Source organism: Cryptomeria japonica, chromosome 10 (genome assembly GCF_030272615.1).
Source record: "Cryptomeria japonica chromosome 10, Sugi_1.0, whole genome shotgun sequence".
Lineage (NCBI taxonomy): Eukaryota > Viridiplantae > Streptophyta > Pinopsida > Cupressales > Cupressaceae > Cryptomeria > Cryptomeria japonica.
The window spans coordinates 215,866,000-215,888,113 of NC_081414.1; positions in this window are offsets into that span (position 1 = coordinate 215,866,000).

Consider the following 22,114-nt stretch of genomic DNA (forward strand, 5'->3'; position numbering starts at 1 on the left):
AATCTTTCCCATAAATGCACTAGTGTGCGAAATTGGAAACAACTATAAACCAGTACCAAATACCACATTGGAAGTTGTGGGGACAGAGTGGATTGCAGTTAGTGACTAGACATATATTAAATGACCAACATTATCGACCATGACATTTGATATGTGTCTATTGAACCAATTCTATTCTGGGCACTTTTTAGTGAACTACATTCTATTTAGAAATTTGGGCCGAAATTAAACTTCAATCATTGATCTACAATCATCGAATGTTTTAAAATCATTGATGGGGTACGAGTCATGTGTCAAAGAGGTCACGCTTATCAATACATCATGCAGAGTTCAATTTAATGTCATGTACTGATGTGATATGATGTGCCTTGTCTATTAATGGCAATGAATTCATGAAATCGCCAATAAAATATATATTTTTCCATAAATAACAAAATATTAGCCAACCAAATTAAATAATTTTCAAGTGGTGGATAAAAATCGCCAATACACTTAAATAATTTTTCCTTCAGAGTAAAAAATTTCTCGCATACAATTATATATTTGTTCCTTTAAACGAAAAATATTCGCCTCCTATATATATTTTCCCCACAGAAAAAGGTATTATTAGCTAGAATTTTATGGAATTTTCGCACCCTAGAACAAAATAGTCAATACAAAATAATTTTTTTTCCTATTTTGAAAAAAAAATTCACCATCAATATGAAAATTCCCCCCTCAAAATAATGCCTGATTCGCCAGGGTTTTACAATTTTTCTCGGGGGGTGCTGTCTTAAAGTTATCCATGTTCTTTGATATCTCAAAATAAAATAACATTCTTATCGACATGAGAATTCTATGAAATTTAATCTACTCATTACTTTGCAAAACCACAAATTTCATAAATTTATCTTTAGGGCTCTAACATATGTAAAAGTCATACTAGAATGTCATAATCTAATATTGATTCAAAACTCATAAGACACCATTCCAATTACTTCCAAGAGGATGCATGAGTTCATTCTATTTTTCTAGTGCATGAATTGTCTCAAGTACTTAGGGAAATTTTAATCTCATCTAACATTGTTGACATGGATTATAATTTATTATATAATAAGCCTAAATGAATCTTAGTTATAGGTTTAGCAATGAGTTTTTCTAGACATTCCTTTCGAGGACATTAATACAGTGAAGGTAACTCTATAAGATCAACAATTGATATTTAGTTCAAAGAATCAATAAACACAAATAACCGTAATTCTAGGTTATACATTTTATAGCTTGACTTAAGATATACTTGATGTTTTCTTACAAATGTAAAATTATTATTGATTCTAAATTACATGGGTTATTGAGTCTAGATTGAAAAGAAAATTCCATCTATATTTATCTTCTTTTTTTATATAATTTTGAGTCTTTGGAAGATAATGGATATATGATATGAGATTTAGGAAGGACTCAAGCATATTGTTGTTTGGATGGTACTCTTGAAATATGTATTACAATTGACCATGGCTATGAAGGTATGATCAAAGATGTTGGTAGGATAATGAAATGGATATGATAGTTTGTCGTCCAGAAATATTATTGGGCTCTTTGGATGTTGTGGCATTGTTCATAGCTAGTTGTGATATTCTATGCTAGACCTATCTTTCAGTCTGAATATGATTTGTGGAGGATTGTTTGATGTGCTATGGGTCTCACTATAGCATGTGGAGATCTGGATTTGAGTTATTTATATTTGCGGATATGTTTTAATCATTAATTACTTTTATGGATGTGTAGCATATTGGTGTGCTGTTAGATATGTTTTAGTGATTGTAAATTGGTGATTTGATCTTTCAAAAATGTGTTTTGGTCCCCTCTCTCTCCTAGAGTGGATTAGCATGGGTGTTTTTGGTCTAGATGGCTATTTTGTTTCAAGACAACTTGGTTCAAGCTTTGATGATCTATCTTTTATATACGGAATGCGTACATGATTAAGTTGAGTGTGGAAGGTAAGTGGAATTGTGAGAGTGGGAAGAGAAAAGTAGGGTATGCGAGAGGAAATGAAAAGTAGAGAAGAAGAGTTGTGTTCAAATGATAGGCAAGTTGTTTTGAGACTGTGGCAGATGCATGAGACATAGTGTTGACAGTTGAGGTCTAAGTTATGTGTGCTGATGTTGGTCACTTGATTCAGAGTTCAAGGACAACTTCATGATTAGGAGATCTTTATTTGAGATCATTTTTGCATCTTTCCCTATTCCAGTTAGCTTCAAGTTTTGCAATCTTCTTTTGTATCTTGCACCGAGAGCAGTTGCTTGGTTTGCAAGTTCAAAGCAGTGAGCTCTTTTACTGTAATCTGATATACATAGTGGATATTTTTGTGGTCAACTGCTCACTATGGTTTTTCCCTATTTGGGTTTTTGATGTAGAAAATCTTGGTGTTAATTTGTTGGATGTGTTGTTGATTAATTGTTTATGCATTGCATTAATTTCTATTTGGTATGATTCAATCCCCCCTCTCAGTCCTGACTTGGGTTCAACAATAACACTCTTCCATTTGAAACTACTCTAGTCAATCGATTCACTTGAACAACATTCTTTACAAATTTCAACATCGACACTTCTTCAGTTCCACATAACCCTATCACAATTTGTAGCACTTCCTTCGAAATCAAGTATGTTTTATCAAGCCGGATATGTATATATATATATCTTCACCATAAATTCTGCTAAGAAAAATTATGATAACCTCTTCATCACCAAACATCAAAAAGAAATTCCAAATATCCAAACCCTTGTGCCCTAGCCTGCCAAATTCAATCTTCAACGTCTGTGAATTGCTAACCAAATAATTCTGCCTAAAAGCTGTAATCTTCTCATGATCATATTCTTCTAGAACAATATAAATATACTGACAAACATTTTTCTTATGAATAACACGATCATGGATTCCAGGAAAAGCTTGAACAAGGTCTACATCCAACAAAATGAAAGGTTTCAACTCATAATCAAGTTTGGGTTCATCATTGATACTTAAAATTTTTGCCATTTTGCCTAATCACTATTCTGGAATCCTTTCTCTCACACTTCTGCTTGACTTTTCTCCTTCACTCTCCTTCGCTTCCCAAATTGCAAGTGCACAAATGATTGTAATCGTCAAAATAAATACTCATGAGTTAGGTTTTCAAAAAGCTGATACACTATTTGACATCAATGACAACAAAGCACACATCTGTAACACTACTATTCTAGACCTCCCCATTCTAGTTGAAAACAAAAAAACAAGTTTTATCCATTAGTTGTGGTGTTGGTGGGAATAAATCCCAAATACTTTATTAAAAGTGCTCTAATATATGAGCTTTTTCCCAAAAATTCTGTATCTAATGATCTTTCTTCTTCTTTCTCTTCACTCCAATCAAATTTATAGTAAATGAACTATAATCCTTACTCAAATGAAAGAAGCTCATTGAAAATAAAATTTTAATACTTTCATAAAACAATCATGCTTTGCCTTGCAAAAATGATTATTGAGATGGGATTCTACGTCTATACCATTCTATTCTATTTTCTAAGGAGTAATAACCAACCATCCAAATAATTTCTTCTATTGTGAAATCCATCTGAACACAATATCAAGTGAAAGGTGAAAGTGGTAAATATTTTGTTAGTAGTCTTAGTAGCCAAACAAAGAAACCTTACCACCGTCCAACCGCCACGACAAAACATAACTGTTTAGGTTTTCTATTTGCAGAGAGAAGTGTGGTGCGGGATCAAGTTGACAAATTAGGGGTCAAAACACGGTACCGATTTCAATAAAATTCGCTACTCGCCTTTGTTTTCTTCCTGATGGAGCATACGCGCCTCTCCCTTTAACAGACGTTGGCGTGTAAAGAAAAAATATATACAAATATGGCATTCACTTTGTTTTCTCAATCACAAATTTTGGCAAATCTAACCATTTTATTAAAGACTAAATTGGACCACATACCCAATATCATGCAAGTTTACTATCTATTATAAACCATTATCACCTCAAACTGTTTTCTCGCCGTCGATGAAGACCGTTTTGAAATGGAATCTCCTTTCACTAGGTGGGGCATATTATACGAGGTTTACAAGGAAATCATTGATAAATGGGATTTGTTAAGTTGGATTTGTAGATGCATAACGTAGAATGATTTATAAGGATTCATTCGGTGGGATATATTATATATTATGTATGCTGGATGTAGTAGGTTTCATTATTGAGAGAATATATTATATATTATCTGCAAATTGCTGGGCGTCAAGTGATCCATTTGGTGCTTCCACTTTTAAAAATAGGTCTCAAACGATTTTGTCGGAGAATTCTACCTTATTTATGAGTTGGTTTAGATGCCTTTGATATATAATAATCCATTGCAAACAGAGTGAAGCGAGAACACAGATTTGACCAAAATGCGTGCAACATACCTAACGTGCTTTGAATCGTAATCATTCTGAAAAAAAAAGATAAGTACGACTGCAATTTCTGCTGAACCGATCGAAAACGCCATAAAACAGAACCAAAACAACCCTAATTTAATAGTTTGATTTACTATTTTAACTGACTAAAAAGTCGATTCTTAGCAAGAATGTTTGATTAAATTCACCAGTAAACCCATCCTTTTCTTTAATTAAATAATGGGAAACATTGGACGTTTTCACCAGTGTAAATTTTTCTAGTCGTCCACGAACGCCAATTACAACGGACGGTCGACCTTTTAATGCCAAAGAATAGTTCAATTAAATATAGTATTAGTGCACATCACTTTCATATTTGAAGCTTAAATATTACATGTTTTTAAATATAATAATTTTGTTTATAAGTCTTTGGTTTATTGGTCACGATGAAATTCTATTAAATGTAAATTTTTTGAATGTAAGATTTTTTTTTTTTTTTTTTGACAACTTTGTTGGAGTGAATACCTATCTTTTTTTGTCTTTTAGTTAAAGAGATCCCAACCTAAAGACAACTTTCAAGAATGAATATCCCTTCATCTTTAACTCTCAATCAAAAATATTTCAACCTTAAACTCATGCAATAAAATAACCTTGCAATTATATGGATTTGACATAGTATCCTAAAACAATATAATAAATTACTTTTATTTTAAAGGAATGACAAATTAATTTAATGAAAAGAGATTCCGTTTGATATGTCCATAATTAGATACTAGTAAATAAATCCATGTTTTCCAAAATAAAGATAAAGTATGTGAATCTATGTTACATGAGAGAATATCTTATATTTTAATTAATTTCATTGACTTGTTTTGTGTCAATTGTTTTATCATCTATATCATGTCATTCACCTTGAAAGGACCTTTAATCATTTATATAAAAGAAATGAATCTTTAGAATGTAGGGGATGATGCACTTCCTACAAAATAGAAAAAATACACATATTTTAGACTTAATTGTTATACTGTCAAATTTCTTAAAAGATGTTATGATTAATTAAAGCAGGATAGACCTAAACCTTTTACAACCACTTAAGAGAAATTACCTAGGGCACATGAGGAGTACACACCCAACCAAAAAAATACAACCAATACCAAGAAACAAGCATACAACCAAAATAGAACTGCTACATAGAGAGAGAAAAAAAATGCTACAACCAACCATCTACCACAGACACAAAGGAATGGCCTACTAAGTGGGGGCATTTTCATCTTGCCATTCATGTCATAAAACTTTAACTTTATCAGAAAAAGATATAGTTTTTTGTTAGAATCTTTCCTTGAGGACAAATCCACAAATTTCAGAGTAGTCTTGATAATAGAAGTGAGGGGGTCTAACGTCGTAGATGGAAAATCTAGATATCTCTTCCTCTTCACATTCCTTAGCTCAATCTCCTCCTAGATCGCATGTAGAGAAGTAGAATTCTTCATTGCCATTTCCTTGCTCAGACTAGATATCTCCTCAACTTTTTTCACGTTCTTGTGATTTTCCTTTAGTTCAACCATGTCTTTCCTCTCATCCCTCTCATTAATCTTTACTCTCATCCCTTTGATTAATATTTGCATTTCTCAACAATTTCTTACAAGATGTTTCGATTAATAAAATCGAGATAGGCCTGTACCATTACATATCCACAAAGTGACACCTAGAGTGCATGAGGGATGTGCAAGTAGCGAAAAAAAACCCCACCAAAACATAATAGAAAACCTAGCAGGGCTAACAAAAATCCAACAAATAAACTAAAAGACTAGCAAACAAAGAAGAACCTAGACAACCAAAAACACAGAACAATCACCCAACATGGAGACAAAGAGATGGTCCACTACATGGGTTAACCCTTTTCCTGCAACTAAGCACTTAATCGAAAAAAAAATCTTTTTTATTTGACCCAATTCAAGAGATAGAGGAGATCAATGCGGAGTCGGGGGTGGCTTTAACAAAGGAAGCCATGGGACTAGAGCCCATGTCCAGGGACTCCATGCATTTTCTTTTCTTCGTCGTCCTCTTTTCCATCTTGTCATGAATGTCCAGTAGGGAATCTAGTCGCGTACCTGCAAGTAAGGTTGATCTCCTCTTAAAAGATGTTGTCTTATAGTTTAATAAATAATTTATTTATTATTATGAATTATTTAGTTTTACTATTATGTATTTTTTTTTTTCAAAAAACGGGTAAAGATTTATTCAGAAATTGCAGAATTACAAAGATCAGGCCTTAGGCCCACCAAGACAACAACCAAAACTAAAACAATCCAAAAAGAACCACTAGTACCAACACCACCACTACAAAGTCCAGCGACCATAGCATTAGATCCGATTGTCGGATTTCCAATGATAATACCTTTTCAGAAAGCCTTCTTAAAAATGACGTGATCCTACTTTGGAATTACACCAAAAACCAGGCTCATCTGGAGCCCTGAAGGGCTTCAAAAATGACAATGAAAAAGAAACAAACATAAAAGAGAAATTGATCCTACACCATTGAGTGACTTTTTATCATCATGTATTCTAGCATTAACTTGTCTAAAGTTTCAAGATAATTAGGAGGTAGACCATCTCTTTGATGAAAATCCCAACCATCAAATGCTCTGAAGCCCACTTGGCCAAACAATCAACCACTCTATTCCACTCCCTCAGAATATGCCAAAAGGAGACAAATTCCAATGTATTACACAGTTGTAAAATCTGTCTGACCACATAAGCTAATTGCCAACTCACATCATTCTAATTCTGTTTACTCAACGTGCCCACAACAATCTGAGAATCTGAATCACAAATAATATTCCTCCATCCTAAAGAATAGCCTCGCTCAATAACAATCCTAATAGTTAGGGCCTCCATAAGGTTGTTAGAGTGTTGCCCAATATAAATAGAGAAGAAAAAACTACACAACAATCATCACCTCTACCTATACCTCCATTAACTACATGTCCAGGATTCCCATAGGAAGAGCCACCTGTATTAATTTTTAAGATTCCCATAGGAGGGGGAATCCACCTTCCATCTCTGCTTATCCACTGCTTCACATGTCGAGATCTATTTCCAGCAACCTAGTCCATTTTAATGTTTTCCAATTGCAGATTCTTTACAATAGCATGATTACCCGGATCAACATTTTCAGAAAAATTGCACTTAGCCAAGATTGTCTCCTGAAGCCTATTAACTATCTTCTGCCATAGATGAGGACTCCCTATATGTGAATCACAAAAGACCCTCTGATTCCTTTCCAACCACAAATTCAAGATAATAAGGGCTGGCCCAATAGCCTAGGCCACTTGAAGAAAAGAGGTCTTTGTTGGGGTTTGTGCAGGCTATCCCAAAAGTCAATTAAGGTGGTAGCATGAAAACAAGCATGTTGCCAAGCCTCCCACCACTTGTGCCAAATCTCCCTAGAGAAAGGGCAAAGAAAAAACAAGTGGGAGCAGTCTTCATCATTATGCATACAAAGATAACAGATAGATGGTCCTTAGAAGCCTCTCTTACAAAGATTCTCCCACGTGAGGCATTTCCTCTAAGCAACCAGCCATAAGAAAAAAATACATTTCAGCCAAGAGAAGCTATTCCAAACCTTCTTCCACTAGGGAACATCCGTCAAGCCATGCAATTTCCTATCAAGCTGAGCATAACCTTCAACAATAGAAAACTTGCCTTTTGGGTTAGGACCCCAAGCCAAAATATATCTCTCCTTGAGGGAACTACATAACCTACCCTCCAAGATATTAACCAACACCACACGATCCTCATACGAGCCACCCAAGGTCTATTCAAGAGGATCCTTCCAGCAAGTCACCTCAACCTACCAATGCACCTAACCGTTTTAAAATTCTCCACCTTAACCTATCCAGCATCAGTGAAAATGTTGCAAAGAGGCGGAAGTTATGGATAACTAGATAGAATAGGAGGGTGAACATCCCAAGAGTCCTGCAAAAAAAGAGCTTCATAGCCTCTATTACAAATCTAGAAAAGGCCATCTTTAATAAGTTGCACACATTTTTTTAAGAGTATCCTAGTTACAAGAGCCCCTGCCCACTAAACTAAGATGATGCACCTCATGATCATTAGCGCCAGGGAGATACTCATGGGTTAAAATCTTGGCCCAGTCTTGATAGTGACTATTACACAACCTCCAATACAACTTAACCACCAAGGCCTTGCTAACCAAATTAATAGATCTGAGGCCAAGACCCCTAGCATGTCTTGGTCTACAACAGAGTCCCATTTAACTAAACTCCACGTAGAAGAAAGAAAACTACCAGACCAAAGAAATTGATGGGAAGGAGAATCAAACTCTCTCACAAAGATGGAGGGGGGAGCCTGCACAAAATACCTATAAATGGGAAGTTCTTGCACCATATTCTTCAAAAGACTCACTCTTCTAATAGAGGATAACCACCTGTAAGTCCAATATTTAACCTTGCAACAAAATTTATCCAAAATTCCTTTCCAAAAATCTTTGCGTTGAACCCCCAAATCTAAAGGAATCCCGAGGTACAACAAAGGAAGAGACCTCATTTGAAATCAAAGGATCCTGGAAATCCTATTCTGAATAAGCCAAGGAGTATTAAATAAGTATATGGATGATTTATCTTCATTAATTTTTTGACCTAAGGCTTTGCAATAGATATCCAAAGCTCTCCTGAATTTCATTGCCTCATTGATTCTAACCTTGCCCATCAAACGTATGTCATCAACAAACTGAAGATGAGAGTAGGGAGGTAGAGCATTGCGCCAACTCCAGCCTTGAATAAGACCATGTCTCACCTGGGAAGTGAGAAATTTGCCAAGACCTTCAGCCATGAGAATAAATAAATAGGGAGATAAAGGATCCCCTTACCGAAGCCCCCGCAAAGCACTAAAAAATTATGAGGGTTCCCCATTTACTGAACTGAGAAAGAGGTAGAAGTAACACAACTAAGAACCCAATTCACCGACTCTTCTCCAAAACTAAAAGCCAAAAGGATCTTTTGTAAGAAATCCCAACTCACCCTATCATAAGCTTTGGCCATGTCAAGTTTAATAAACATAGCCTTCTCCTTAGAGGACACCATCAAATGAATAACCTCCATTGCTATCACAACTCCATCAAGGATCTATCTTCCATCAAGCTCCTTTGAAACCAAAGTGCAGAGGAGAGGTTTGAGTCGTTCAACAATTAATTTAGTGATTATCTTGTAGAAAACATTACATAAAGCAATAGACCTGTATCGATCTAAGCTATTAGCCCCCTCCTTCTTAGGAATGAGAGCCAAGAAAGTAGAATTCATAGATTTGAGCATTTGTTTATTCCTATGAGATTCCTAAACAAGACCTAGAAGATCATACTTTATAATCTCCCTAAATTCCTAAAAAAAATCAATAGGAAACCCGTTAGGGCTAGGAGCCTTGGCTTTTCTCATTTGAAACACAACCCCCTCAAGTTGAGACAACAAAATGGGTCGCAAGAGAGCATCATTCTTTTCAACAGAGACAAGAGGGGGAATACAATTCAAGACGCCCCTCTCTTCCACCATAACTTTAGGATCCTATTTGGTAAACAAATTAGAAAAATAACTAACAACTTCCCTAGAGATTTCTTCTTTAGATGAAATATAAACCCCTTTTGAAGATATGACAGAGGTAATAGAGTTACCATACCTCCAAGGCTTAACAAAATTATGAAAAAAATTTGTGTTTCTATCACCTTCTTGGAGCCAATTCACATGAGACTTGTGTTTCCAGAAAATCTCCTCACGTAACTTCCACTCTTCTAAGTCCTTAAGAGCAAGGGACTCGCCCATACTGAGCTCCACAGTCATCCCTTGGTCCCTAATTTGACGCGTAACGTCATTTAGCTTGGATTGAGCTGCCATCTTCCATCTATGAAAATTCCCAAAACATTGTTTATTCTACCTCTTCAGCCTATAGTTCACTCATTGTAATCTCTTCCCAAAGGTGTACATATCCCGCCCATGGGTAGGCACCCCTTCATACCACCAATAAACCATAAGATCCTTCAATGACTGATCACGAAGCCACATCAATTGAAATTTGAAAAATGGACTTTTGGAGGTTCTAAAAGATGTAATAGAAAGTGTAATAGACCAATGATCAGAACCCCTCCAATCAAGAATTTCTGAATTGGTGGACCACCTATCATGCACCCAATAGCAAAAAACCAAAAATCTATCAAGCCTTTCATAAATAGCCTCAACACCACTCCTCCTATTATTCCATGCAAAGACACCATTAATTGACTTCACATCAATGAGATTAAAGAGACCAATATTATCTCTGAGTAAATTTGAGGAAGGATCAAGCCTAAATAACCCACCTCGCTTTTCCTCCAAACTACTAATGGCATTAAAATCTCTAGCCAAAATCTAGGGGAGAAAAGGGTCTTGATCCCAAACAAGATTGATGTGAGCCCAAAGATGTGACTTATCCACAAGATCAGGAGGAGCATAAATATTAGAGAAGAGGCATCTTTCTCCAGTCTCAAAGTTAGAAGCGACCATAGAAATGGAAGACCTACTAGAAAACCACCACAAAGGAGAAACTTTCCTCGGGTTCGAGAAGGAAACAACCCCCTCTGAACTGCCATGAGAGATCACTCTCTACCAAAGGCCCTGGGTCCAGACACACAAGGCACAACTAGCCAAACCATCCACTGAAAGCTTGGTTTCCTGAATAAAAACAACATCAGGTGACTCTGAGTCACTTAATCTATAAACAACCTTTTTTCTAGGGATTTTTTTCAACCCCCGTACATTCCATGAGAGAACAATCATTTATTTGGTTAAGAGAAGTGGGAATTAATGGGCTTCACAAACCCCAACTCAACCAAAGTATCACCAATAAGCTTAACCTTTTCTTGATCCATTTTTCATCCACTCCTTAAAGGTTTGTCTAAAGAACCCTTTTTGAGGGTCTTCTACTGCAAGCTTAAAACATGTGGGGCTTTGTTACTCTTCACAGAACCTGAGTCCACTATAGTGGAAGGAGAAGTAGACTCCATGACCACTGCACCTTCAGGGACTTGTGACCCACTAAGATCTCTGTTGTCCTGAACATGGGAAGGCAAATTTGTAATCATTTTAACATCCTATTGATTCTCCAAAGATAGGGCCCGACCCTCTTTCTTGGAATCCCCATCCAACACCTCATGCTGAAATTTGGCACCCAAGGACATTTTAACTGGAACTCCTTCCTCTTGGACCAAATCCTCTAGAACATCAAACCTATTTAAGGTGACATTATTTTTCCTATCCAACCAAGTTCTCTTCTTTCCTTTGTCTTTATTCACAAGTTTGATAGGAATGAAGCCATCTTTATCAGTAGGACCATTATGCATAGGGGCTTTCCCCTTATCTTCTCCCAGAACAAAGTGAGGAGGATCAGAAACAACCAATTTAGAAAATTTATTTCTCAGACATCTCCATTGTAAATGACCATATTCATGACAAATTATACATCTAAATGGAAGGGTCTCATAGTCCAGCTATTGGATCCAAGAAGATGTCCCCAAACAGATTTCCATAGAGTCTGGCAAAAGATTATTTAAATTAACTTCTGTACATATATGAGCGTAGGAAATTACCTTTCGATCTTGAGTTTGTGAAGCCGAACCCACAAGTTTACAAAGAAGTAGTGAAATTGAGTGAAGAATATATTCTCTCCAGAATTCCAATAGGAGCCTCGGCAATTGGATCCACATGGGCACATGAGAGGGAAGCAAGAAGAACAAAGGACGGAGGACACAGGCTAGGGAACGTCGGCCCTAGCACAACACCCACGCAAACACATATCCATCCTCCCAAATCCAATGGCATGGATCGAGATTCGTTCCTTACTATTATGTATTTTCAATTATGTTTTAGATTTATGATTTTTTATAAAAAATAGTTTATGTAAAAAAATTATTAGAAGAATATTAATATCTTACACATAAAATAATATTTTTTTTTTAATCTTTTTTTCATAATTATTTAACATATTATATGAATGATTATTAAGGGCATTATGGCTAGAGATAAAGGTCTACTAAATTACAACACCCTAAATGAGCTATTAAAATCATAATGATTTTTTTATAAGGCTCTTTCTATGTTAAAAATGTCATATATTGGAGTGAAAGTAATATTGAAATCAATAACATAGTCATCAACCTATTCTAGATTAGGCATGTTAAATTGAAATATTAATCTACAGTTTAAGTTTAATAAAAAAATATCAATAGTTAAGGGATAAATTGTTCAAGTTCAACCAATTGGAATTTTATTTTACCAAAATGTATCACTGACATGTCAATTATTTCGCTAATCTAGCATATTTTCTCTTATATTCCTCGATATCTCAAAATAAAATAAATTTCTTATGGACATGAGAATTCTATGAAATTTAATCTACTCATTAATTTTCAGAACCACGACTTTCATAAATTTAGCTTTATGGCTCTAACATATTTAAAAGTCATACTAGAATGTCATAATCCAACATTGATTCAAAACTCATAAGGCACCATTCCAATTATTTCAAACAGGATGCATGACTTCATTCTATTTTTATAGTGCATCAATTCTTTCAAGTACTATGGATTTTTTTTTATGTCATCTAATATTGTTGACATGGATGATAATTTATTATATAATAAGCTTAAATGCATCTTAGTTCTAGTTTTAGCAATGAATTTTTATAGATCTTCCTTTCAAGGACATTAATAGAGTGAAGGTAACTCTATAACATCAACAATTGACATTTAATTCAAAGAATCACTAAACAAAAATAACCATTATCTAGGTTACACATTTTATAACTTGACTTAAGATATACTTGATGTTTTCTTACAAATATAAACTTATTATTGATTCTAAATTAATAGGGTTATTGAGTCTAGATTGAAAGGAAAATTCCATCTATATTTATCTTCTTTTTTATATAATTTCAAGTCTTTGGAAGGTAATGGATATATGATATGAGATGGAGGAAGGACTCAAGCTTATTGTTGTTCGGATGGTACTCATGAAATATGTATTACAATAGACTATGGCTATGAAGGTATTCTCAAGGACATTGGTAGGATAATAAAATTGATGATTCGATCAAATGGGGTAAGGATTTATGGAATGGATTGGATAGGAGGGATGAAAGGGTGGAAAATAGGTGTTGGATAATGGATGATATTTTGGAAGACTTGTGTATGAGTGGAGGAATATGTTGGCGGGATCAACATTGACAAACACCTTGAGGGGTAGTGGAGTGATGGTGGAAAATAAAATTTTAGATTTTGGAATTGAAGTGGAGGAGTGGATGTGGATTTTGGGACATAAGGACCTAAAATAGATTTTAAAGGTGTGATAGATGGAAGCATAGAAATTTTAGATATCAACTTTAGTTTTTCTTTAGGATGTTGTACTTCAAGGAGCCACTTGGGAATCCACATGGTTTTTTACTTTTCTTTCATTTGCAGTTCCTTGGAGCACATTGCTTCTACAAGTTAATTAGGAACCCATATGGCTTTTGACTTTTCTTTCCTTTGGTCAATGGGCCTTTGTGGCATTTTGGATATTTCTTTTTCTTTTTGGATCATATTTTTCTTTTTGTGCATGTCGATTAGACGGAACATGTTGATCCTTAAATATATGTGTATTGTTGGAAGAGGAATGTGACTCATGGGTGGATATGAATGATATGGAGGTCTTTTAGATAGGTGTAAGGTTATCAAAGATGTGTCCCAATGATGATCTTGATTTATGAAAATATATGTGGATTGTGAGCTAGTAGATGGATATATATGCAGACCTAAGATGGATGGAAGGGATGAAGAAGAAGTCATATATTTGGACTTCGATTTTGTAGGGATACTAGTGTCTTGAGAATGAGGTATGTAACTAGGGTCATTCCAATTAGGAGTTGCTTTGATATAGAGGGATTCTAATATTCTTTATTCATGGAGGCCTAACTGTTTACCTTAATAAATATTTTGACTAATGGGATACTTGATTCTTTGGGAAGAAGATAGAAGTCCATTTTAAGGTGGATATGGTATGGAAGAAATGATAGGATCATGAAGTAGACTGAACCTAGTGGAATTGGAGGAATACATTTGACATGTAAGAGGTTTGTGAACAACTTGCGTAGAGTTGTTGGGACGATGCGGGGGTACTAGGAGGATTGATGGGATCTTTAGGTGGAATAGGAAGAATGGTAGGTTCATCTAGGGAGATGTAATATTATGGGGGACATGGAGGATTAAGACATGGAGATGAAGGGATGGACATATCTTGAAGGGTAGCTAGAGGGATGATGGGATATTGTGGTAGATATGAAGGTGAAGTGATAATTTGATCTTGACATGGAAAGGGATCATTGGACTCAATTTTAAGGGTGTTTTTCTTTGATTTTGGATGTAATCGTTAGGAAGGATGGAAGGGACTTGATGATCTTTCTTAGAAAGTAGAGTGTCAAAAAGACTTGGAAGGACACTTTTTTCTTTAGACAAATAAATCACCTTGAATAGGATGAAAAGGGATGGTGGGATCATCATGGGATTTTGGGAAAATGGGATCCTAGTAATTAGCTAGATGGGATTGATCATTCTTGGTATCTTGATCTTTATTTTCTTTAAGAATCATTTATTTTTTCTTTGGATCATCATCTTGACATGGGGTATGATTTTAAATATGTATGGGGGATTCTAGGAAGGATTCAATGTTTTGACATGAGGGGGATGGAATTCACACATGGACTATCTGGAATGGGAGTATATGGTGGCATTGGGTCTTGCCTTTTTGAAGTATGGAAGGGACCTGGATCATGAATTGCATTAGCTTCGAAACCTATTATGTATAGCCCTTGGGAGTTTGCATCATTGAATGCATCATTTGATGGAGATGGTGTAGATTTCTCTTATGAAACTTTAGGGGATGAACAAATGGTGGGAGACATGAAGGATAGTAGAGGAGTAGTTTATTTATGGAAGGTGGGTGTGTCTTTGAAATGTGTCATTGCTAGACATGTGTAGATGATCATGTTTGGAAATAGTTTCTTGTGTATGACCTACTTTTTGAAGAAAATTATTGAGAAATTTAGGTTGGCGTCTTCATTGTTTGGGCAATCTTATTTGTGATATCACTTTGACATTTGTATGTTGCAAGGTATTTGTTGCTTGACCTTGTTGCATGACAGGTGGCACATTGACTATGTTTAGTTAATGTCCAAAGGGTGGTGAATTTGTAACTACACTTGAATTTTTTTGGAACACCCTTGATGATGCATTTGAGGACATAAGAAGTTGTTCAATTTTTAGGCCCAATATGGAAAGCTAATGTACTGAGAGGGGAGGGGTGAATCTGTACTTCAAAACTTTTCTTCAATAAGAACTTTATTGTTATGCATAAACCAAATAGTGCAGTAATATAATATAAAGCTAAAACAAATAGATAACAATCATACATGATTCACTCCATAACACATATATTTTGGTTACGTAGAAACTCTTGGTTAGAGAGAAAAACTGCGGTGGGGATGGCACCCACAACTTCACTACTGCAATAATAAAGAGTGCTCAGTTTGAGCTACATGTTTAGCTATTTCTGATAGCTTACCCTGTTAGGAGTAATAAGATCTATTAGATCTACCTTGCTAAAGAATTTTACAACACTTAAACTAAATGTTGCACCTGGTTAGAGGCTTTACAATTTATAGACTTGATTAGAGTCTTTTACCCTGTTAAAGGTTTCTCTTACAACTTCAAAATATTACAATAAAATCATTACAAATATCTACAACTTTACATCTCGAATGTTATAGCAGATTCTATGTGCTCAGAATATGATTACCTTGCTTATAGCATACCTCGGTAACCCATATAGTAACTCGGTAAACCCTTCTGTTTACTCTGTTCTTTAACTGTTCTCTGAAAACCTTCTCGGTGACCTCTATGTCTTTGTAATAGTCTTCTTACACTCATGCACACACACTTTTTAATTCTTAACTCATTCTTTATAAATAGATCTCTTATGTCAGTGATCCATTCATTGCTTCGATCTTACAAATATGATTTATTGAATGAATAACCATGCAAGATATTTCATTGGGTAGATGACCTCAAAATCATACACAATCTTTAAGTGCAATTTCCAATGTGATAACGGTTAGATGTTCCTCGATCTTGTAACACGTTTTCATATGTATGTCCAGGTTCAATGAATCTGGTAACATGTTTAACTCGGTGTGTCATCTTTGTTGCTCGGTAGACATGGAATGATACTCGGTAGAGAGCTCAGTGTAAACTACGCTCTGAGACTACTTTCTTCTATAACCGGCTAGATTGTGCATACTGACTAAATATTTCTGTAGTAGTAACCGACTAGAGTATATAGTATAACTTTGACATGAAAATAATGGCAACTTGATAAGTAGTAACAATTTCCCCTTTTGACATTAGTTGAGATGTTTGATAAAAAACTACTTTCAAAGTTATAACTCAGAAATCTATATACTTGCAAAATTTGACTATACTGACAGTATGTACAATAGTCAATAAAATAATATATCCAGATATACTCCCCTTATCGATATATTGTATAAAACTCTGATTTTGCATGCTCGATGATTAATGTTCCATGTGCTACTCTTGATCTTTGCTTACTGTCTTGTTCACTGCTCGATTCACTGCTCTTGGATACTCTACCTTCTCTGCTCGGTATACTCCCCCTGTATACTATACTCCTTTTGTTTGATACTTTGAATACTATATCACTCCCCCAATACTGTATTACTCCCCCTTTTTGACAAACATCAAAACTTAATTACCATTCGGGGGTGGTAACTGATCAAAAATGGATTTGTACTTGGTCCGGGCTTCTGTGAGAGTGATAGAGAGTGCATTCTTTACACTGTCCATTAAAGAATTATGTGCTTGAATATCAACCAATAATGATATTAAGCCATCTAGAGTGCTTCCCTCTTGTGTAGTAGATAAGGAGGTGGCTCGGTTGATCTGTTCTTAGATGGATGAAAGATGAGGAAGGAATAATGTTTGTAGTGTCATTATATCCATCCTGATCTTGTGTTCTTCATTTCTTAAGTCCAATTGTTGAGCCATGAGCTGTTGTAGCTTGGTATAAAAATTCTAAACTGAATTTGGCTCTGTAGTCAACTTATTTGAGAGATAGGTGATCTCTTTCTCAATTGCCTTTGTTTTATTTTTAATGTCTTTAATGAATAAAGAGAATGTGCAGAGTTTCTGAAATAAATAAAGAATGTGCTTGAGTTGAGGAGTCAACTCAACAATAAATTTGACAAGTTTAACTTTGCCAATAGCTATAGCTTTTTGTACGTCTTCTATCATTTTTGCAGTGAGCTCTTTGTCTTTTAGTTTGCTCAAATACTCTGATGCATCTACTCCAAATGTCTCTATTTTTGTTAGGAGTTCATCCAGTTGAATGTGGATGGTTGCATCAGTGGATACTGTAGCTTCAGGTAGCATATCTATTAAGAGTGCTTTCACCTTCTGAAGTACTTTATTTTTCTTTTGAATGGCCATTTGCTTCTCTTGTTCGGCCTTTGCTTTGCATAGTTTACCGAAATCAATGAGTGCTTGCCCCTTTAATTTTGATATATCAACATTGGGCAACACTATTGGTTTTGACAAATCAACTTTAAAACTATGCTTTTTCATCTTCTTTTCTTTACCTTTCACCGATGGAACTAATACAATGGCTTGTGAGGCTTGATGACCCTCGGTAGGTTGCTCAGTAGAGGCAACACTTTGATCGGTTTCTTTAGCCTTTGTAGTGTCCTTTGGTGTCTCGGTACTCGGTGTCTTAGTTGCAACATTCTCAGTGCTAGAAGGTGCTTGAGATATCTATTCTTCAGTAGTACCTTCTCCTATTGTAGACTTGAGACCTTTGGTGCCTTGATCCGTGTCATGAGGGATTTCGGTTGAGACAAGTTGCTTGACTGGTGGATAAGGCTGAACTTGTTCCAAGACTGATTCACTAGATACAAGTTTTGCATATGAATTGCCTTCTATCATTTCCTATTCCAGTGCCTTTGTATCCCTGACATCTTCATCTATTTGTATGGTGTCAGCAGGGTCTTGCTCGGTAACATCAGGATCTTGCTCAGTGACATCAATAATTTCAACTATAGCTTGCTCACTGACATCCTTGATTTTAAAGATTTCCTGCCACTTTGCTTTTGTCTCATTTTCAAATTCAATGTACAGCCCATTCATCAGTTTTAAGGCTCTCTGTTTGACAAGAAACTTTGAGTTGTAGGTTGTCAAATGTTCTTTTATTTCAGCTATTGACATGTCAGGAAATAGATGAACCAGACTTCTCTCTCTGATCTGTTTCTCTGAGTCCATTACATACTTCCACCTATTATCAGTATGCAAGTAAAGTTCATTTGGAAGTGACTTTGCTAGTTCCAATGGAGCTAACTGGAATTTTAGAAGTGTGCAGATGACAGCTTCTTCAATTTGTCTCTTCTCATCATTATTTCTGGTTTCATACTTTACATATCTGAATGAACCAAATCCTCCATATTCTTTTAGATTAGCATAGAAGTTTTCAACACTATGTACATTTACCTTCTTGCTTTTGACAATTTGAAATTTTTTTGCATCCTCTGATTCGGTATCACTAGACTCTTTTGCCAAAATGAGTCTCCGAGTAGATTTCTTGTAGGTCTTTGTTACCTTGGGAGCAGTAACACTTTTTGTTTTCTTACTTGGTGAGGCTACAGATGCTCTTGTGTTAGGTCGCTTTGGAGGTGGAGTCGGCGAGGCCTTTGATGTGTCCTGTTTCTTTCTCTTCAACACTTTTCCCTTAGGCAATTCAATGCTCAGTGTTATAGCTGCCTCTTGGGCTTCAGATTCCTCTTCGGTAATGGCAATGGTGCCTTTGACAGGTGTAGAGGAAGAGTTTTCTCCGAATTTCTTTGACAATGCCTTTATCAGTTTTGTTGCCTTTCTTGTAGCTTTGGGTACTACAATGCTCATCTTTACCTTTTCTTTTACTTCCTCATAGGTTCCATACCTTAGCTCAGTAGCATGCCTCAGTAATGTGAGAAATGCATCAATTTGTTGTTGCGTGATATCAAAATCAATCCCGTATCCCATACATGACAAAGATTAAGTTCTCGGTTCCAAGCATTCACATAACAGTAATCAGTGTCAACTTCAAAACATATATCATTTTTGTATTTCTCTACTAGCTGGGGTGGAATCCGGTATCTGTTATGCATTTTCTCTTGAAATTTGCTGAAGTAGTCATCCATAATATCATTGAAATTATCACCTAACTTCTTGATGAAGTCATTTATCTGATGGGTGATTGGTCGGTGTAGTTGCCAAACAACTTTACCGACTGATGGTAAGAATTTTTCAAAATAGAAAAACATGCATACAAGTAATGATCCAAACTTTAGTGTATTAGCTAAGTTGTTTTTCTTCGGCTTCCTGATGGTATGCAGATTCTCAAACAGGTTCTTTAGCAACACCTCACATTGATCAATTTTCATTCCCTTCTTCACAATTTTGTATGCCAAGTCTACTGCTGCACAGGGTACACTGTTTTCCCTTGCTGATTGGAAGAAACAGTAACCGATTACTCTTATGGGAAATTTTAGTTCTTCATTAGTGACATTATTCAGTTTCAATCCTCTACAATCTGATTCCACTCCGGTTAAACTGATCAATTCCTTCTGTGATATCATCTTTTGGGCTCGGGCATGATCATAAATGGGGTAACCGGTAATCAGATGAATGATCTCCTTGGTAATCTTAAATGGTTGTTCTTCTAGCCACATGAAATCATCATGAACTCTACTTAGAACAAACTTAACCCACTAGGGTTTGAACACACGGGGATAGGTTAGGGCTTTAGTTAATCCCTTGATCTTGATGTGTTCATACTTGCTATTCAATTTACCATCTGTGCACAGTTCATCATAGGTGTCTTTAATTTCAACATGATCGAGTTCTTCAACACAACATTTGGTGAAGAATCTCACATCTTCAACTAACAACACTCTATCCGGGATGAGTGAAAAAGGAGTTTTATCATCTATTTTAGATGCAACTTTGGGAGTCATAGAGTATTTTAGTGAGGGCTTCTATACATTCTTGACAACAATGGGATCTTGGATCTTAGGTGCCATTGTACATTTCAGATAAAAGCTAACAAAGAATCCTTAGGGTTTCACGATTTTCAAACGACAGATGCTTTATACTTGGCAGATAATGGCAACTAGATAAGATCAGTAAACCAGCTTAACAATGCATTGAGATTGATGTAAATACCTTGAATTTTCTTTGTAGGAGGTTTTGATCACCTTGGATTTGCTTTGCTCTACTCTCTCAAAAACTTGGTAAGTGAAAATGACCGCGAAAATGCTTTTAAGTACACAATATGCCTTATCGGGCTTTGTGTGGGTTAGGTTAAAAACATTAAATGCACTCGGTTCTACTAAACCTTCTTTCCTTTTTCTACTTTAACCGAGAAACCAAACTTCCTTCATTCACCGACTAGACAAGTTTCCTGTATACACCGACTTGACAAGTTTCCTGTATAGTACTTCAAAAGACTTTGATAGAATTTCAAACTTACTATTACATCTTAATTATGTAGATTTGAATTAAGTACATGATAAAATAGGAACTGTTAAGATTTAACCTTGAGATAATGCAGTCCCTTCATACCTTTACCGATTAATTTGGAATAGGTGCACCTAACTCGGTAGGTAAGGTGCTTACTTCATTTGACACAATTTCCTTCTTTTTCCAAATCATCTTTAGTTTGTCTTTTATTTCTTCAGTGTCTTTTCTAGGTTGATCTCTGCAATCTCCAGCTAAATGTCCAACTTTGTGACAATGAAAACATGCCATACCAGGATTTCTCCATGATCTTCGGTTGTTCATTCCAAACCTTATAAATCAGTTGGCACTTATATGTCCATATCTTCCATAACATTCACACCATATCCTTATATTGTAATCCCATGGTACTGCAGAGTACTGTCGGTAAGGATCTATGTGAGTTCGGTAACCTCTAGCATTTGCTCGGTGTGCATACCACATATAGTTCTTTTGCTTAAACCAATACTTCTCGGTACTATGTCCATATCTATTGCAGTTTTTACAAAACCCTTTGAATTTTGCCTTCTGATAATTGTTAACAGACTTTGTCCTACATTGATTAGATGTGTGACCATATTTATTCAAATTGTAACAATAACCATTGGACTTAGTGACATTCAGTTGCTTACCTTTTCTAATTTGGCACATGTTGGCAGTGTGACCTTGATTTCCATAGTAGTTGCAAATAGGCTTCTTTCTTTTGATGTTATTCTTGTTTCCAGCTTGCTTTGATGATTCTCCTCTCTCGGTAGTATGATTTCCCTTCTCGGTAGAGTCTTTTCCTTTGTAACTGAGTCCTGCATCCTTGTTGAGTCTTCTTGTATTTAGTTGCTCATCCAACATCTTTGATGCTTCATATCTCTTCTTCAGTGTTTCTTTGGATTTCTTCTCTGATTCAAGTTCATCAGTCAACCTTGATACTTCAAGTTTCAATGCTTGATTCTTATCATTTTTCAAAATTGCTTCATGATGTGCATAACCTAGTTGATCTAATAGATTTTGTTGAATTCCAGTCAACCTTGTGATTTCATCATTCTTATCAGATAC